The sequence below is a fragment of the Periplaneta americana genome, chromosome 4 (assembly GCF_040183065.1).
Source record: "Periplaneta americana isolate PAMFEO1 chromosome 4, P.americana_PAMFEO1_priV1, whole genome shotgun sequence".
NCBI lineage: Eukaryota > Metazoa > Arthropoda > Insecta > Blattodea > Blattidae > Periplaneta > Periplaneta americana.
The window spans coordinates 31,323,390-31,343,949 of record NC_091120.1 but is presented as its reverse complement, the minus strand read 5'-3'; the positions used below and the strand labels follow the sequence as shown (position 1 = coordinate 31,343,949).

General features: G+C 34.0%; 1 protein-coding gene across 3 annotated transcripts in view; it reads left to right on the top strand.

Moving 5' to 3' along the window:
• Window positions 1-20,560, top strand: part of LOC138697662 (myosin light chain kinase, smooth muscle-like) — a 192,331-nt gene that overhangs the window by 14,247 nt on the left and 157,524 nt on the right. The window contains exon 1 of one of the 3 annotated variants that reach the window (XM_069823103.1): window positions 6,991-7,120. The exons of the other annotated variants lie outside the window; for them this stretch is intronic. The gene's annotated coding sequence lies outside the window, so the exon portion shown is untranslated. Of the gene's footprint in view, window positions 1-6,990; window positions 7,121-20,560 lie in introns of those variants that run through there. 3 annotated transcript variants of the gene reach the window in all.

The window sequence follows — 20,560 nt, the reverse complement described above, 5'->3', positions numbered from 1 at the left end:
ATGGGCAAGGTCAGAGGATGAACAGTTGCCAGTGCGGTGTTGCAAGGCATACCTGGAGCAGCATCTAATTCATGGCTAGCAAGGCGTGCGTGTTCCTATTTTTATTTTCTCTTAAGAAAATAGAATTTGTAGTGTCGTCTTATGTGTGGCACACAACTGCACAAACATTATTAATTCTACGTCTAGAAAATTCGCTTTATTCATCTGTTTATCTCTGTGTATGATTGAGCATGACGATTTGGTGAATTATACAATTTGGAGTCACCAACGTAGTCTCAGGGTAACAAATAATAATAATAATAATAATAATAATAATAATAATAATAATAATAATAATAATAATAATAATGATTTATTTAACCTGGCAGAGTTAAGGTATGTATTAACGTTTGAAATGGTGTTTTTATGACTAAAATTTTCTTTGTAATAATGTTAGCTGCAAAATCCTAGTACAGAGCATTGTACGCATAAACAGCAATAACTCAGTGAAAGAAATTTCAAAATTGAGTAATTTTTAGAAAATATATGACATTTTGAAGAAATAGAATAATTTTTAATTAATCATTTTTTTAAGGAATCATAAAGTGAAATTGAAGTTTCTGATATATGGTTATGTTAGTCTACTTTCATATGTTGTCTGATAAATATCTTAAAAAGGTTGGTTAAAAAATGTAGATTTTCCTCCAAAACGTTAATACATACCTTAAGGCCATACGGCCTTCTCTAACACTCAACCAGGAGTAAAACTGCGTTACAAAAAACACTACAAATTTACAAAGTACACTACAATTTTACACACAAACCTGAATAAGATAATAATAATAAAATGTAAACAACAAGTAAGTAGAAATCAGATATAATATATAACATACAGAAAGAAAGGAAAAAGCATAATAAAATGTGAACACCAGGTCAAAATAAATGAGACATACAAAGTATAAAAAATAAGAATAGTAATAATAATAGTAATAATAATAATGATAATAATAATAATACTGATAGTAATAGTAATAAAATAGTGCAGTACAAAGCATACAATGAATACAATATTTTTAAGTACACACAGTAAGGAAAATTATGATTATATATAGCTCAACTTATCACATTAGAGATATACCATTATCGGAAAATATGAAAACAAAAGTATAAAATAAGTTAAATATCACTAGAACATAAAAAATGTGAATACGTGGAAACATGCAATACAACACTTGTCATAATAGTAAGTTAGTTTGGCAACTCGTCATAAGATAATTTTCTAACTTGGATTTGAAAGATTTCAATGTTCGGCAGCCCTTGACTTCAGGCGGCAGAGAGTTCCAGGTGACGAGAGGTAGCTACAGTGAAAGATGAGGAATACAGAGATGATGTGTGAAGTGGAATTTCTAGCGTGTTATCGCGTTGTGATCGAGTATTAATATTATGATAGCGAGAGAGAGTATGAAAACGAGCGAATAAATAATAGGGGGATGAAGTGTGCATAATTCGATATAAGAGAGAAAGTGAGTGCAGATTTCTCCTCTCATGTAACCTAAACCATGATAACTTCTCGAAAGAAGGTGAGATATTATGATCATAGTATCGAACATTACAAATGAAGCGGACGCACGCGTTATGAACACGCTGTAGTTTCTGAGCGGAATCAATCCTGAGATCACCGAACAAAACGTCGCAATAATCGAAGTGAGGTGGAATGAGTGTCTGTACCAGCGTCTGTTTTAATTTAGATGGATAATGATACAATCTTTTTAGTGAATAGAGAATAGAGAATGCCTTCTTACATGTGTATTTAATATGCGTATCCCAATTTATTGAGATTAGATTCTAAATGCACTCCGAGATTTTTTACGGTAGGGCTAAACGGGATGATTGTTTTATTCAGTTTCACAGGTGGAATATTCAAGTCGTTGACATCAGAAATTAATCTAATGTGACTTGTGATCGGAATTTTTGGTTGGGCGTGGGTTCCATTCCCGCTTGGGCTCATTATCTGATTGGACTTTTACGTAGCTTTACTAAAATGTAAGACGAATATCACGTAATCCCTTGAGGTATCCTTGGACTCATCTTGCCAAATGCATTTAGCTATTACTAATCCTGACGATGATACATAACCACGTAATCATTAAATATTCGATTAAAAATAAAATTTGGTTTTCAGTAACTTCAAATCTTTACAAGTTAGTCTTAATTATTTTCGAATACAGGCTAGACTTACAGGTTGTACGCCTGAAAACAGGTTTCGCTTTGTCTCACACCGTTCGAAAAGAGACACGGGCAACTGAACAGCCCACTTAACGGTGATTCAGCGCGTAAGATTTCGGAAATAAAATCTCCCGACTTGTACACCCTTTGACACGGAAATTGGTCGCTGTTCAAAGACCACCTCGGAATAACTCGGGAATAATCGTGTGCGCTGTGTTTACATGCGTGCGTTTTACATGGAGAGATTCAAAGTCCGGTCTTCAACGAGAAGAAAGAGCTCTACCGCTAGGCCATAAAGACATCGTAGGGAATATGTCGTTTCGTGACATACAGATATAAAGGTACGGTCACACGTCGCTAGTTTTGCAGCGCTGCAGTACAAAAAACTGCGCAACCCTCGTACTGCGACGTGTGAACCACGCTGCAACCCGAAAAGTAGCGCTGCCGAACCTGCTGCCCGCTACTTTTTCATGCTGCGCGCAGCTTAGAAGTAGCGACGTGTGAACAGGGTTCTCAGGGTTGCAGCCGCAGCATTTTTGATATCGGTTTTGTTGAAACTTTTGCTACGGTTGCGATCAGTGTTGCCACCCAAATATACCAATGATACTTTTATTGTTGGGATATATTTTAATGTTAGATGTGATGAAAATAAATTATTTGTAACAATTACTAAATGTACAACACAATCTGAGTATATTTGCTGACGATATAATTCATGTTTTTAATTATCCATAGCGTAGTTTCAAACAATTAGGAACATTAAATCTAGACGTTTGAGATGGGCAGGGCATGTAGCACGTATGGGCGAATCCAGAAATGCATATAGAGTGTTAGTTGGGAGACCGGAGGGAAAAAGACCTTTAGGGAGGCCGAGACGTAGATGGGAGGATAATATTAAAATGGATTTGAGGGAGGTGGGGTATGATGATAGAGACTGGATTAATCTTGCACAGGATAGGGACCGCTGGCGGGCTTATGTGAGGGCGGCAATGAACCTTCGGGTTCCTTAAAAGCCATTTGTAAGTAAGTAAGTTGTAAGTAAGCGTAGTTTCAAACGGGAGGGTTGCCAACATTAATTCCATGAATATGCTGTTGGTTATCATTTAAGTATATGGGCGTTTTAATAGCTTTATAGTAAAAATAATGCCAATTTCTGAATACTAGTTAGAACAGAAAAGCAAATAATAGATAAGGAAGCTATCGCATGAGTTTCATAATAATGCGAACATAACCACAAAATGTATATGGAGGGTCTAGAAACCTGCAGTATGACTGCGCTGCAAAAGTAGCGCCTTGCGTGTGAACAGACTCGCAACCTCCAATTGCAACTTTTGCAGCACTCGGGTTGCGCAGCACGAAAAGTAGCGTGCAGCGCGCTACTTTTGGCTTACGTGTGAACACGACACGCAACTTTTGCAGCTGCAGTACAAAAGTTGCGCAGCAAAAGTAGCGACGTGTGACCGTACCTTTATACGTCGTCGCTGCTACGACTTGACTTCATTCTCGATGCTTAATATTTCCTCGTGTGAAGAACCACAGTTTTCTTTCTCTACTAAATTGTAGCACTGATGTGCCACCGTGCAACCATCCCTTGAAGATATGTAGACGTGCCGTCTGTGATTAAAATTGTGTGCAGAGTTAAAACTTTGAAAAAGTTGATCGAAGCTATGTTATGATTCATGATATGAAAAGCATAAACATACATTTGTTCTGCAAAGGATTAATCCGAATTGCACATACATTTTTGAAAATATTTCTAGACGCACGTTGGATTTCGTCTCTATCGGTAGAATTAAATCCTAGGCACATGGAATTGGAATGGAATTTACGGGAGAGGGGCATTATGGCAGAGCACTGCTGTCACGATCTATTGCGCTAACCCTCAAGCTAGGTGCATTCCCAAACCCACACCGGCTGACTACACTAAGGTTCGCTGGGTATCCAGGTTTCGAACAAGCAACCCTCCTCGTCCCTAGGCCAGATCCTAGACACTTGGTCCGTTTCAATCAATTTATGAACGACTGTTGTCTTATAAAGCTTTAGTTTTAACAATTACGCCGCATTCCAAGTTGATATCTTGGACAAAGTCTTGGATACACCTGCTTGCTGAGATAACATAACTAAAAGCCAGGTTATGAACCGACTAAACCGGAAGCAACGTTCTGTTGCTCTCTTTCTGAGCTCTGTTGCCACATAGTGGGGCGAGATTCAAAGCATGTTCAGCGTTTGTCACCGATATGTTTAAAATAACTACTGTATATAGTTCTCGATAACACTATCCACAATATTAGTAATTAAAATTACTGTTTTTAAGAAAGCACGAGCTAATGACGCTGGTACGAAATGCGACTCGTAATGCACGTGGTACTGCAAATAAACTGGCTACACTGTCTCCGTGATTCCGTTGCCAGATTTTCGTTAGCAGACGACATTTTCACGCGAGGTCCAATGAAAAGCTCCGTTCTTGTTCTCCCCTCCATCCCCCACACTCAACGTGTCATCACTGCACAGGCTACCCCTCTAACCCGCACTTTCCTCTCGCCAATCCAACTACTTCCTGTTTCGTCGGTTCATAACCTGGCTTTTAGTATAGAATGCAGCGTATGTCGAGTTTCTCTTCAGTTAGAACGTGACTTATGCGCCTCTCTTTTATTTAAAAATTAACCAGTTTCTCTCACTTTTTTTTTTCATAAAAGTTTGGATTGTTTAATCAGATCATTCTTGGAGCCAATATTTCATAGAAATATAGCACAATTTTTGTACAGTTTTTTTCGTAATATACAGTACGTACACTGGCGTTCAAAGATACCTGACTCTACTAATCGAAAATAATCGATAGTTTGTTGGTGTAAGTGTGGCTTCTTTAGTTATTACTTCTATGGATAGATGGCAAAGATAATACTCAGCGTTGCCAATTACAGGTCTACATAAATATACTCGCATTATAGAATTCAATATTTCATCCCTCTCTGCTGATTGTAAAACAACACTGGGTTTAGCGAACAAATTCAGTTGAAAGCCACCAAAGTTAGCAACACTGCACATGAGTTGCAAAATAACGGTATTCTGAATTTAAATGTATCCTAACTATGGAACTTCCTAAATATAGTTACTTACCTCCTAAATTAATGTTTTCCAAAGTTAAGACCTAGCTAAATCTACCTCACACTCAAAAACTGTAGATTCGCCTCATATCATCCGAATACAAGTTATACTCGTTGTAAGATGGAATTTACGAATACACAAGAATTGCTCGTTTAATAGTATAGTAGGAAAAATTGGAATACAAATTAATATTTATGTATCCTCTGCCTCCACGACAATGCTGCCAATTTAGTGGTTTTTCTGCTGTATGTGGTGTATTTTTTGTTAATTTAGTGGATAAAGTTTATCAAATTTATATAATTAATATTGGGATTCAGCGATTTTTTAACCCTCACAGCGACAAAATACTCTATTTTTACATTGGTGACATAGCCTATCAATTTTGAGACTTTTGCACTGTTTTATATAGTAGAGCCTAGATCAATATATGTTCTAGGATTGGAATTTAGTATGTTCTTACAATCAGTATTTGTTCACCTTCCTAAGTTGTACTTCACGTTTCAATCTGCAATGTGCAGCTAGCATATCTAAATCGTCTCTTATTCTAGTATTATCTATACCTCTTTCATTACAGAAATACTTATAGTTCGTATAAGCTCTCACTCGTTGCTAAGTCTTCATTTCTTAATTTTATTTCATAGTATTCTTTTGTCGTACCTTCAAAACTATTAAATTTAGAAATAAAAAAATATAGCTAAGTAGTTTCTAACCAAGTCCAAAATGTTATTATCGGTAATTTTAGAAAATGCATACCTGCCAAAATTGAATTTACTTGTCAACTCAGTAACTTTACTTTCATTTAATAATTCCTTCCTTTAATTTTTATTTAGCAATCTTCTCCGGTATTTTATTTTCAGTGTATTTGTTCATTATTAAGAGATGCTGGCTTTCCTCGAATTTCTCCATACTGCAACACTTTCTACTTTCTTTTATGCATAATTTTACATATATAACCCAAAAACAAGCGTTAAACATATTTGTTTAATAATCATTATTCTTATTTTTATTTATTTATTTATTTATTTATTTATTTATTTATTTTCAATTGTAGCTATTTCCTTTATTTTTTCCATTCTAATTTTTTAGTCAAAAAGATATAAACCTAATTGCTTTTGTTACTTTGTGTATTATTATCCATAAGTTTTCTTGTAGTTATTTCTTTAGGATTGGAATTGACAACTTTGATTGGCGACTTGTTTCATTCCTAATGAACGGACCGTTTGTCTCTTTCCCTTGTTTTCCATCTCCTTCTTACGCTAACCGTCTTCATCGGCACAGTTTTCATAAGCGGATTATAATACAGTAAGTTATACTCGCAGTATGACAAAATTAGAAGGTAATCAATTATTTACGTTATTTTCATGTCAGTTGACGACCTGTTTGTCTAATTCTAGATTACTTAGTTCCGCTGTAGGGATTCTATTAATATTTTAAGAGAAATCTACTGTAATTAACCAAATCAGTCCTCTGAAAATCTTTATTGTACACTACAAGAAATCTTGGAAAATTGTATTTGCTATCATACATTCACAAAATTAAAACGTTTTGTCAGCTGCTGATATCAGCTCATCGGTGTCGAAAATAAATGTATCGCAACTTGAGATTAAACTGGATAAGGATTCCATTAGGTAATTAATATTATCTCTGCCTTTGTGATATACACTGTAGATATCATTTCATAGCAAGATATGCTAAATTTCAGCAGCTTTGATAACCCAGAGCTTAAGCCACTTCGCAGGTCGCCGCTACCGTGTGTGTGCACATCTGGGCAAGATCGTCGCCACATATATACAGCTTGGCATTCCAGTGGGTACGTGTTGAACCTCCAGAGTTATGCGCTTGTTGATTCATATGCAAAGTATGGCAAACAAAAGTGTGATATGTTTTCTCAGAAATTCTTGTTGGCTCAGTTTACATTTTCCTTCATTAAGGACTGGAACCAGGGTGTTGTCGCTTTGTTTGACATTAATTTATTTCTTAGGTATTTGCTACATCATCAGGGCTTATAGGAATGTACAGGGTGTCTCACAGAATACGGTATTCATCGACTCTTAGGACAAAAATCCACATTTTTCTCTTAACGTCTTTTAAACTTTGGTGACATGATTCTTGGGAGTAAACTATGCAATTCATATAATTCAAACTTGAAAATCGAATTTAGGGGCCCAAAGAAAAAATATTAGAAATTGACCCAGGGTAAACCTTCTTTAGCGAAAATGATTCCCTACTTATGGAGAATGTTACATGCAAAAATTATTTATTTATCTTGAACCATTCAAAAGATATGCGACATTATATAAACACTTTTAGAAAAAATTCATAAACATATATTTATATATTTATGGAATAAAATAATTATAATTGATTGAAAAATATCGTTTAGAACATAGCCACATGTTTAAGCTTTTATTTGGTATCTCACTGAAGTCTTTTGCCCAATTGGAAGTCTACTTTTTGTCCATTGGAAGGATAATAAATGTCGAAAAATGTGAAATAGGAGAAAAAAGACATTAAAGATGGCGTAAATAAAGTATAGAAATTATAGTGCGCTTATATTATAAATGCCAAATAATTATGAAATTATTGAGATAATGGATACAAGTTATTATTTAAAAAAAAAACTAGAAGAAATGAGCTTCCAGATGAGGCAAAAACTTTATTTACCAAAATGTTAAAGAAATCTGTCATTTCTAGAGTCGATGAATATCTTTACCGTTTTTTCTTTCATTAAGCTCTTCCTCCAGTCTCCGCCTTGATTTTTAATCGTTTTTCTAGATCAACGATTGCTTTTCAACGTTTCGTGGCTCATCTAATGTTCCTTTCTTTGTGTTTCCGTATATATATTTTTTAATTCGTAAATCCACCTTTGTGCATTTTCTCTCTTTGTGACCTCCTTTCTTATACCATAGAATCTAATTCTACTTTTTATGAAGTTATCAGTTCTTTTGTTAGTGTTAATTTCTGCATCATTCAGCCTTCGTTTTATTTTTTGTTATTATTTTTATTGGTTTATTTTACGACGCTTTATCAACTGCTTTGTTTATCTAGCGTTTGAGTGAAGTGAAGGTAATAATGATTTTACGGTCCAGCGCCGAAAGTTACCCAGCATTTGCTCTTAAGGGGTTAGGTACAGCTTACAGCAGTAAAATTTTTGGAAATATTCAGAATTTTTCTCCTCCATTACTGTATCTTGTATAATAATGAAAATTGGTATGTGTAGAACACTGTCCTTCTGCTATATGAAAAAAATATTTTTACGATTTAAAAAAAATTACCTATATATATATTTTTTTTTTCAAAATTAAAAATGGTGGCAGTTCCCTGTGCAATGATGAAGCGCTTCCCTCATAACTCATAAACTTGTTAACTTTTTTATGTTCTCTTTCTTTTATTTTATTGATGAAACTCATGTTTACAATATCATGCTCTTTCAACTATATTCCTTAATAAATAATATTTTTTTTTTATTTTGTGTTACAAGAAAATACAGATATTTGACCAATTTTTAAAATGAATTTATGTTTTATCAGACAATCCATCAAAAGTAGAGGAGTGATCTTGCATCATATTGTAAATATGACATGCATTAATACACACAAAAAATTTCATCACAGAATGTGGGATAGTTTTTCAGTTATGTGGGAAACTCTTCATCACTGCACAGTGAACTGAATTTTGAAAAAAATATATATAAATAATTTTTTTAATCATAATTTTTTTTTTTCATATAGCAGGACAGTGTTTTAAACATACTAATTTTCATTATTGTACAAGATACAGCAATGGAGAAAAAATGTTGAATATTTCCAAAATTTTACTGCTGTAAGCTGTACCTAACCCCTTAAAAGGATTGAGAGAAAACCCAGGAGAAATTCTCAATCAGGATTTGAACCCGGGGCCACTAGTTTCACGATCATATTTGCTAACCGTTACTCCACAGCCGTGAATTAAGCGCACAATTAAGTGCTGTTTTCGCTCTGTTCTGTCCGTTTTTGAACCTAAACAGTTCCAGAATCGCATTCAGCACACAATGAGAAACAATCGATATCTCGAAATCGCAAAAAATTAAGTTGTCTAACTTTGATGCTATGCTCCTCAAATATATACAAAGGAATTTCATAGAATGTAGCTTCAATTTGCTTGTTAACGATGAACAGTTTGTTTTCTGCTGTTGTATGGAAGATCAGCGTTGGATGTTGTAATTTTAAAGTAATGAACATGAACTGAACTTCAGATAAGAGGTTTCACATGCGTAGGAGTTGAAGGAATGTGTGTTGCATTGTTAGAGTGTTGTTTTTATTTGACACAGACGGTGAGGTACGATGAAATGTTGCAAGTCTGGATCTTGCTGTGCTTCTATGTATGTTTATTGGCAGAAGAATGACTCTCTCAACGGTTGGATTGTAGCCGAACAATAAAACGGTAATTGTGTACTCGTAACAATGCTAATTAGCAATGAAATGCGAACGATATTTCACTTTCGTTAAGGGAAATTTCTGCTTTGATAGTAGCTGAATACGTGAACAAACTTCGAGGCCGGTAAACTAGATTTCGGTTTTTCTTCTCATTACGAAATGTCAGAGGGAATTGTTGTGATGCTACATTTGAACTATTTCGAGATTTTCCCGGAAATGCATATCTGCGGCAACCCTGACAGTTTTTGACATGTCACCTGACTGTGCAACAGTAAATTTATTCTAAGCTACGTACTTATTTTGTCTAAATTAATTATGTACGAGTCAGTTCATCCGAGAATAATGCACTTGGAATATACAGTCGTATTAATAACAGAGGAGACTGACCTTTTAACTCTTAATTAAGTCCAGGAAGACGCAGTGCTTGTTGCAGTGAACCAGCTTCCTGTTCAGATCGAATCTTCCACTCAGGGGAGTACGCAAGGAGAGGATTACCGGGTTCGAACACTCCCACCCCTTGAACTAAAAAAAAAATGACATAATATTTAGATGTGAGTATTCTTTTATCCATAATCGTTTTCCCGTCTATAATTTTTCGCTGTCAGAGTAACAAAATCTACATAAGGCATATTCAATTCAATTCAATTCAATTTATTAAGCCATTAAACATACAGTGATAGGCTTCGTCACAAAAAAAAAACATACATTTGAAAATACGCATATAATTGAAAACAGTAATTAGAATGAAAACACAAAACATTTTGAAACTCTAAAATTAATGAAAACACTTCACTCTTATGTAATAATTGTAACTAATGTAAATAACTTTATTTATTAAAAAACAATTTCGTATGAATTTATGTTAAGAAACTCATCTACAGAGTAGAAAGGATTAATTAAAAGCCAATTATAAAATCTAGCTTTGAAACTATTGGTTGGTAACTTATAATATTGACTGGGATGCTTATTATATAATTTCATCCCCATGACACAAAAATTTGTACTAGTTTTATGTAATCTACAGTATGGAATATTAATTTGTTCACTATTTATAATTTCATGATAATGTATATTGGCTATTAATGAGTAATTGTATATATTTTGTCGAGTGTATATATTTAACAGTTAATATCTGTGATTGTTTGAAAAGAGGTCGACAATGTTCAAGATAGTTTGATTGACATAGAATTCTAATGGCTTTCTTTTGCAAAATCAAGACACTCCCAATTTTGCTACCATTTCCCCAGAAAATTAAGGCATACCTAATTATCGACTGAAAGAACGAAAAGTAGGCACATCTTAAATAATTTTGAGAAACACAAGTCACTAATTTCTTTAATAAATACATAACTCTTGATAATTTTATGCATATATATTCGATATGTTTTTCCCATGTTAAACTGGAGTCTATAAAAAGTCCTAGAAATTTGGTATAGTTTTGTATGTTGTCCTTTTTTATTACATTATTTAGGGTAAAAGTTATGTTGATAGTCTTTTCTTGATTAAGCGAAAAACCGTTAGATTCAAACCATAAAGCCATCTGTGATAGAATATCATTGGTTAGAGCATGTAATTCATTCAGAGTAGAGCTAGAGCATAAGAATGTAGTGTCATCAGCATACATAACTGTTATAGCTTTAATGAATTTAGGAAGGTCATTTATTGCTACCAAGAATAGCAGTGGGCCAATTATTGAGCCTTGTAGAACACCATAATGTATACTGGAGAGACTTGACCAATTTTCACCTATTAAGACTAAATGCCTTCTGCCATGAAGATAGGTTCTAAAAATATTTAGTGTATTCCCTCGAATACCATAAAATTCTAATTTTAATAAAATTAAGTTGTGATCAATGCAATCGAACGCTTTGGAGAGATCACAAAACACAGCATTAACTTGTGACCTAATTTCAAAATTTCTTAAAATTTCGGTTATTAAAAGCTCAATTGCATCATTTGTTGATTTCCTTCTTCTAAAGACAAATTGGTTAGTACTAAAGAGATTTGAATTTTCAAAGTAGTCATAAATTTGATTGAAAATTACACATTCAAATATCTCAGATAGCACTGGAATGGTAGAGATTGGTCTGTAACTATTTGGACTTGATCTATTGCCTTTTTTATAAATTGGGATTACTTTCGAAATTTTTACTTGATCTGGAAATAGACCTTGTTTTAGACAAATATTGATCATATTTGTAAGAGGAATATAAATTGAACTTATAACTTAAAAAAAATCATTTGACATATCATAAACATAATCCTACTCCTCCTTCAATGTAATGCCTGTGATTGGTGATGCGACACGTTCGAATTACAACAATGCTATCTTTATTATAGTGAGATCTACCGCCTAGTACCGACCTTGTAATAAATTTAAGCCGATGCAATATGAAATTTAACTTGTGATGATTGTGAAAAAATTACATTTCAAAGATCTTATAAGGATATTCATGAATATGTTCTATTAGAACAAAGTATTATATTAATGAAATATCGTAACATAATAATAATAATAATAATAATAATAATAATAATAATAATAATAATGATAATAATAATAATAATAATACACAAAATTTAAAATACGATAATTTAAATTGTAAACAATTAAAAAAATTACCCCTCTCTTGACAAAATTCTGCTTACACCACTGTTCCACTATCTCTTCTTTTCTGTTGCCAGGTGACAATAATGACTAAATCCTCTTTTTTTTACAACGTCTACTAATTTAATAAACATGTCGACTACCTCTGTGGTGTAGGGGTCAGCATGCTAGCCTCTTACGCAGAGGGCTCGGGTTGAATTCCCGGTCGGGTTAAATTTCCTGGTTGAGATTTTTCAGGGTTTTCTCTCAACCGTAAGGCAAATGCCAGGAAATTCGGGCCTCAACATCCCTGAATATCACCGGCCTCATTCATCACCGAAATCATATTCATAACAAATCAGTGATATATCTACAGTCGCCATCTAGTTCACAACAATAAACCGGTCTCAATAATAGTATACAGGCCTTCGGATTTCATCCAAAAGATTAACTCGCAATATGATCAGAGATGTTAAAGCGAGTATAAATAACAGTAGAAAATAAATGAACATGACGATGACACACTAATATAAGAATTATATTAAACCACATGAAATAAAAGGTATCTGTTGAAACTGATTATACAAACAAAGCGAAATTGACTATTTACATGAACTTTTTTTTGTTTGTTTTTAGTTCTTTTGTTCATTCCCAAAGGTTTCCCACATATTAGTTAACACTCTGTATATGGGGCAAACATCGAACAATGAAAAATGATTTTATTAGTCACGGAGTGCATGAACATTCAATGCAAAATGGTTGAATACGCGACAGTATAGTCTCTGTTAAATTAAAACGTAATGAACATTATTTTGTGATTCTGCCGCAGGTATTGTTTAGAACCTATGTTGTTTGGCTGTGAAAGAATCGCAAGTTTAAAGTAGGAGATTTTATTGCTAAATCTGATTTGGAAATTGGTTCATTCTATCCCGAATCTGTAAAATTAATTACATCTTGAACCATTGGCTTTTTATAACCAAATTCAGGATTTTGACAAGGAATTTGACGTTAAGAGGAAAGTGCAAACTAGACATATGTAGAATCAGCTGACATGGGAATGCTAACAGCAGCGGCTGCATATCAAAGAAAAGATGAAAAAAAAACAAGTCGTAATAAGTGGCGTGTTTCAGCTATGAGAAAAACTTTAAGCATATCAAATGGCATATTATAAACATGTTTTAAGAAAGGACTATTACAGAACACTGCAACAGCTAAAAAAAAAAACAAGAGATTACGAGGACGTCCTCCAAACTAATACAGGATTTCGACTCTCTTGGAGACCGGTTGCCCCGGTAGCTCAGTTGGTAAAGCGCTGCTTACTAGGACCGCGGATCCAAATTCAAATATCGGTGATAGTGGAATTGTGTTTGTGGTGGACAAAGCCAAGGTTTTGAGGGGTTTTCTATGGGTTCTCCCGTTTTCCCCTAGTCATTCTATCAACAGTCTTTACAAATTCCTTTCATTATCATCTCCGTCTCGAAAAAATAGGGTACCACTTGTGTTTGTACGACGTCTGCTGTGGTGGTGTTCCTTGTGATTTGTCCAAAGGTTATAGATGGCAGTTAGTGATGATAGGTTATAGACTACTCATAGATCTACGGAAGAAGCAGCGAAGCTACTTACGCTCTTCCCTCCACCTCGGCTCTAACCCACAAAAGTATGGTACAATATATTACAATTATTACAAGTGAAAGGTACTGTAAAATATGGAGTTGCATCTTTCTGGTTCACAAAATTATATGTAACACCATGCATTGTTAGTAAAGTGTTCAAGTGATTTAATAATGATGACGTATATCGATGGCCTAGATCTAATACCACGTATGTGATTTTTCCAAAATTTTCAGGAGAGACATAAACCTGTTTATTATTTATACATTCTACCTATTTTAACCACAGAAAAACGCAATAATCAGTAAGAATCTTACTTACTTACTTATAAATGGCTTTTAAGGAACCCAAAGGTTCATTTACGCCCTCACATAAGTCCGCCATCGGTCCTTATTCTGTGCAAGATTAATCCAGTGTCTGTCATCATATTCCATCTCCTTCAAATCCATTTTAATATTATCTTCCCATCTACGTCTCGGCCTCCTCAAAGGTCTTTTTCCCTCCGGCCTTCCAACTAACACTCTATATGCATTTCTGGATTCGCCCATATGTGCTACATGCCCTGCCCATCTGAAACGTCTGGATTTAATGTTCCTAATTATTTCAGGTGAAGAATACAATGCGTGCAGTTCTGTGTTGTGTAACTTTGTCCATTCTCCTGTAACTTCATCCCTCTTAGCCCCAAATATTTTCCTAAGAACCTTATTCTCAGACACCTTTAATCTCTGTTCCTCTTTCAAAGTGAGGGTCCAAGTTTCACAACCATACAGAACAACCGATAATATAATTGTTTTTATAAATTATAACTTTGAGATTTTTTGAGAGCAGACTAGACGACAAAAGCTTCTTAACCGAATAATAACAGGCGTTTCCCATATTTATTCTGCGTTTAATATCCTCCCGAGTGTCGTTTATATTTGTTACTGTTGCTCCAACATATTTGAATTTTTCCACCTCTTTGAAGGATAAATCTCCAAATTTTATGTTTCTATTTCGTACAAAAAGCATTATTTGATTTAAAGTCCTTAGGATGCCCTACGTCACTTTCTATAATCCCTTCTCTATCTCTGTCTTTATTCCATGGAAATGAATGAAGATTATATAGTAGATAAGTAATGCTTTGGCATTTGATGAGATTAAGAGGTTCGTTCCCGGTTTTCGACTGTGCCAAAAATAACAAAGTCGCTTAATCACTCGCTGCAGTTTTGTTCTCTTCCAGCTGTCGCTCAAGGCTGTCTCGAATTTCGCCAAAACATTTGTACTGCAAATGTGCGATGACGTGTGGTGGTATCCTGCAGTGGAAATCCGAGCCTCACACGTGATGAGTTTCTCATGGATTTGTAACACTCACGAGTGACTCATTCATCATGAGCATGACAAACTATTTGCTTCCAACTTCAGTGCTTGGCCTCCTAATATACCTTTTTCTGCAACCAAAGATTACATCCGGGTTCATATACAAAATACATGTACACATGATTAAATACTTAAAAGGTCAAAATACAACAGTGTTCATAAGTGTTCAGTCCTCTTTAAGATACGACACGCGGTAGAACATCTACACAGTAGTCGTGGTACAACCTCTGAAGATGGGGAAGCATAGCCCCCGAAACATATATGGTTTCTAACCAGTTTTATTTATTTTATCAATAAATAGTGTTCAGACAACTGTAATAATTATCTCCATTATTTTTAATACATGTACACGTTTCGACTTGATTTAAAAAATAAATAATGGGTTTAGTGATAATCGTGGAAGCGTGCGTGTAATGTTATTATGTTTAATGTTATCTTAATGCCATGTTAATGTTATGTTTTATTTATGCTCAGGGTTACCAGATTTTAGATCTACCAAGGAAGGACATTCTTTTTCTATCATGATATAGGGTACAGTACTTACGTTTTGTCTTAAAGAAAGAATGACATGGATATGGGCAGAGTTGACAATTTCATGACTATAAAAAAAGAATAAAAAATATCCCTTTATATACTCGTACAGTAGAAGAAATTAATATGAATCTCTAAAATTGAAATTTTAATAAAAAGAACATATTGTTGATACAGGTTTCCAAGTACAAAAAATATTTATCTGGCTGTAAGTTACATAACGTTTCTCTGGCATCTTTCTGAAGGGCTTGTGGCAATAATATGTTATGCCAAATTATTAACTTGATGACTTTGTAGTAGTTCTGTGTCACAGATTTCCCCAGCTGTTCTTTCATCAAATGTAAAGCACAAATTCCAAAAATATGGCAACAGATATAACAAAATATTGAAATTTCAATGTTTATTAATTGATAATAATGACAAAATTTACTGATACCTGAATTCGTATTCATGTTGTGCCTTAGCATATTACTGCTCCAAATCAATAATTCAATATCCCGTACAGTAGGCCTATACATTTTCAGAGCTTCCTACATATTTATTACTGGACTTTAACATTTTCTACAAGCATTTTTTCCATTCTCTTTGCCATGCATTTGTGATGAACGTCTCTTTTTAAGTGTTTAAAAATATCACAGTCACCACAGAATTAGCTGTTAAAAAACTTACACTTGCCTAAATATTAATATATTTTTTTCAATATGAAAACCTACATTGATTGATTTAAATTTGTTGTAATTATTAAGGCCTAGGTCAAAATAGTTACTATGTAACGATAAAATTATACAAATGGCGTTAATTTCTAAAGGAGGGACTTTCTGCGTCCCGTCTCGAATCGAAGCGGGACTCGGGACTTTTACATGAAAATCGGGACATATCCCGCCAAATCGGGACATCTGGCAACCCTTACGTTTCATGCTATGTTTTCTATTGTGTTATGTTCCACGTTATGTTTTATGTTATACGTGTTATATGTTGCGTTATGTGTTATGTTATACGCCTATATTGTGTGTTATGCTAGATATTAGGTTTTATGCTTTATATTTTATGTTGTTTTGTGTTATGGATTATTTTATGTTTTGTGTTACGTTTTATGTTTTGTTATGTATTTATATACTTAGGTAATACATGTGTATATGTGTTAAATTGTAAACATAATGAAGACAGTGCAGTATATAGAATTATTAAGAATATCAAGAAATTTTAAAAATCTTGAAAACAAAGAAAAAATATAGTGTAAAATGCAGTAGAAACACACAATAATTTACAAAAAGTCGGGTATTATTTATGTGGGAAGCTACTGATGCAAAGTTGAAATGTGAGCGCCATTCATTCATTCGTTCATTCGTTCATTCATTCATTCATTCATTCATTCATTCATTCATTCATTCATTCATTCATTCATTCATTCATTCATTATTTTCTGCCCAAGGGCAGGTTTTTCACTGCAAATCCAGCATTCTCTAATCTTTCCTATTTTTTGCCTTCCTCTTACTTTACGCATATGTTATTTATCATCTGATATCTTCCTCTGCTCCGAACTCTTCTCCCGCTCACCATTCCTTCCAGTGCATCCTTCAATAGGCAGTTTCTTTTCAGCCAGTGACCCAACGAATTTCTTTCTTTTCCTGATCAGTAATCTCTATTCTTACTCTAAAACCGTCACGATATCTATATTACTTTGATTTATTTTAATTCCTTTATCTGTCACGGAATTGCTCTCTTCCAATTTTCCATCAAGTTTCCAGGGTGAATACAGACTAAGGAACCGGGCCTCAAACCATTTTCAGTTTTAAATTTTCTTGCAAAACTGTCTATTACAATCATAATGACAGTGAATAAGATCAATTCAATTTGTAGGAACAAAACCACTACATCGGGCAAAAATTTGCGAAAATAAATCTCAGTAACTCACGCAATATATTGAATAGCTTTCATGTGTTAAATTTAAAAATAAACGTTGCCAAATAAAATGAAATTAAACAATTAAGATCAAGTATCGTGACGCAATGCGCCGTTATTTTATGAAACATTGATGGGAAAAGTCTATGTTCGAAGTACAAAAGAGAAAAATTGTAACATTTTGATATAAAGGTTTGCTGTGACGTCACTCGTTGTACCATGGAAATATAATTTGTGCCTCGTGGTTTTCCACGCGATCTGTCTCATTCCATTCTTCATTTAATGTGCCTCGAGGTTTTCCACACATCTTCCCCCCCTCTGTGGTAAACTGTTAGGTTAGGTTAGGCTCATTTTTGGCTTTCCACTTCAAAATTCTCTAAAGTTCCTTCAGTGGAACGGCGAAACTCGAAGTGAGACAAGTCACCAATAGACTTGGAGCTCATTTCTTCTCTAATTTTCCCGTCTTTCGTAGATTCATTCCACACAATAGCCATGGGGGTATTGTGTATATGGTCTTTGTAGCTCTAGATGCGAATATCAAGTAACATACACCACACTGTTAAAGAACATACATTTTGTATTGTATTACTTAAATTACAGTATAGAGTTTTCACACAATCATTGGGATTTCCTTAAATCCCCCATAATTTTTTAACAAAGACTCAGTTTTTTTTTCAGGAGTGCACTTACTTTTGACTGACCTATATTCAGTTTAATGGACGAGATAAAATTACACAGAATAAGCTGCCTAGCATATCAATAAGATGAAAGGAGACCGTATGCCAAAGCAAATATTAATATAAGGCTTTCGAGTATAAAAATGTAGGTCGACTGTCGAAGAAGCGTTGGATCGACCAATGTGTACCTACATGAGACCGAAACGGGCCTTCATGATGATGATGATGATGATGATGATGATGATGATGATGATGATGATGAGAAGGAAAACAAAAAGGAGATAGAAGGGAAAGAGGAAGATACGTATTTAATAGAAGAGAAAGGATACTCGGTGTGAATAACTACTTATTTATTTCAATTAAATTTAATTTAAACAAAACAAAAAACACATCAATTTACTTATTGAGGGGGAACTTTAAAACCATTGTTAATTGAATTTTACGTTTCATGAAATTTCAAGTGGCATCCCTATATTTTGATATTTAAATTTGAAATAGTATTCAATTTTTTATACTTCTCAAACAGAAAACGCTCACTCATTTTTAATAATTGTAGGGGAAACTCGGGTAAATCAGCAATACGGGTAATTCCGCAGTAGTGCATCTATAATTTTACTGCGGCTTTACAATAGTGTGAACGTAAGTTTTGAGAGGCTGTCGACAGAAGGCATGCTCTCTGCAGTGCTATAGAAGGAAATCATGGATATTGGTTGACACCTCTGTCGGCAATACAGTAAAATAACGGAAGTTGGTGTTTTTCGTGTTTTGCTACACAGCTGTGAAGAAGGTGAACATTATTACACATAAATTGTGTATTTCATATTACTTTCATACTGCATTTCTGTAGAAAATAAATAAGAGAATCGGTCTACATTAACTTTATAACACAAATTTATTTCTAACTAGCCGTACCCGTGCGCTCCGCTGCACCTGTTAGAAATAAATATAAAGTAATTACATAATTAAAATAGGACATTTGATCCAGGGAACATTCGTGTTTGATAGAAGAATTAATCGTTTAATATGTTACTTAATTTAAATTGTATTTAAATAATTAAAATGCGGTCATTTTGGTCCAGAGAGCAATCATTTGGTGCAATGACAATTCCTTTAACATGTTTCTTAATTGTTATTACATGCAACCATAGTTTAATAAAGATTAACATATCATTTAGTTTTAATGTGTGTACTTTATATTACTTGCTATATGTTTCAGAAGTTACTGTAATAGCATTGTATAGAATTATGTCCATCTAGAGAAACTACACTTTCCAATGGTGAAATAATAATTAAACAATTAATATTAGCTTCCGTTATTATTTCATACAAACACAGAAACATTCTCTGTAGGCTATGTTTAATAGCTTTCGATTGTTGTTGTCCCAGGCCCCTTATAGACGAAGTCATTTGTTTTTATTTCAGTACAGCGCTTTAGATGGCATCGTTATTGTAATTTTAAAACTCACTTATCTCATTAAATATCAGTGCTATCAAAATTTTGTATGGAATAAAACTTATCGGAAATTATTTTTAAAGAAACTTTTGTTATGTAACATATTTCATGAAAATAAATAATAAGCGAGATATTTCAATTTATTTAATTCAGACCCCTTTTTTAAACCCCCCTTTTAAATAAAGTATTTTGAATGCCATATAGCCTAAAATCTAAGTTACAACGAACTTAATTTATATTCCAATTTTCATATAAATTGGTTCAGCCATTATCGCGTGAAAAGGCAATAAACATCCAGACAGACAGACAGACATAGAAACAAAAATTTCAAAAAAGAGATTTTCGGTTTCAGGATGGTTAATTATACATGGTAACACGAATTATTTTTGGAAAATCGAAAATTACCAGAAACATTTTGGCTACGGATTTATTATTAGTATAGATGTGTCTCAGGACCTTAGGTTCGGAAGGTGTTTTCTTAGTAATTTTTCTGACCTTGTAAAAAGGCGCGCGGATTTTGAATGACGTTTCTTGACAAATTCTGTCATCTGTAGTGATCTGATTGAATTATTTGGACATGGTCTTTCTTCAGTCGATATTAATAGATTAGTTTTACGTATTATGCAGGGTGCGAACATGACAGTGGTAAAGAAGAGGGAGGGAGAAAATGGCATGCGCACCGCTGCGCTGGTATGGAAAGTGCTGCAGGAAGGTTGGA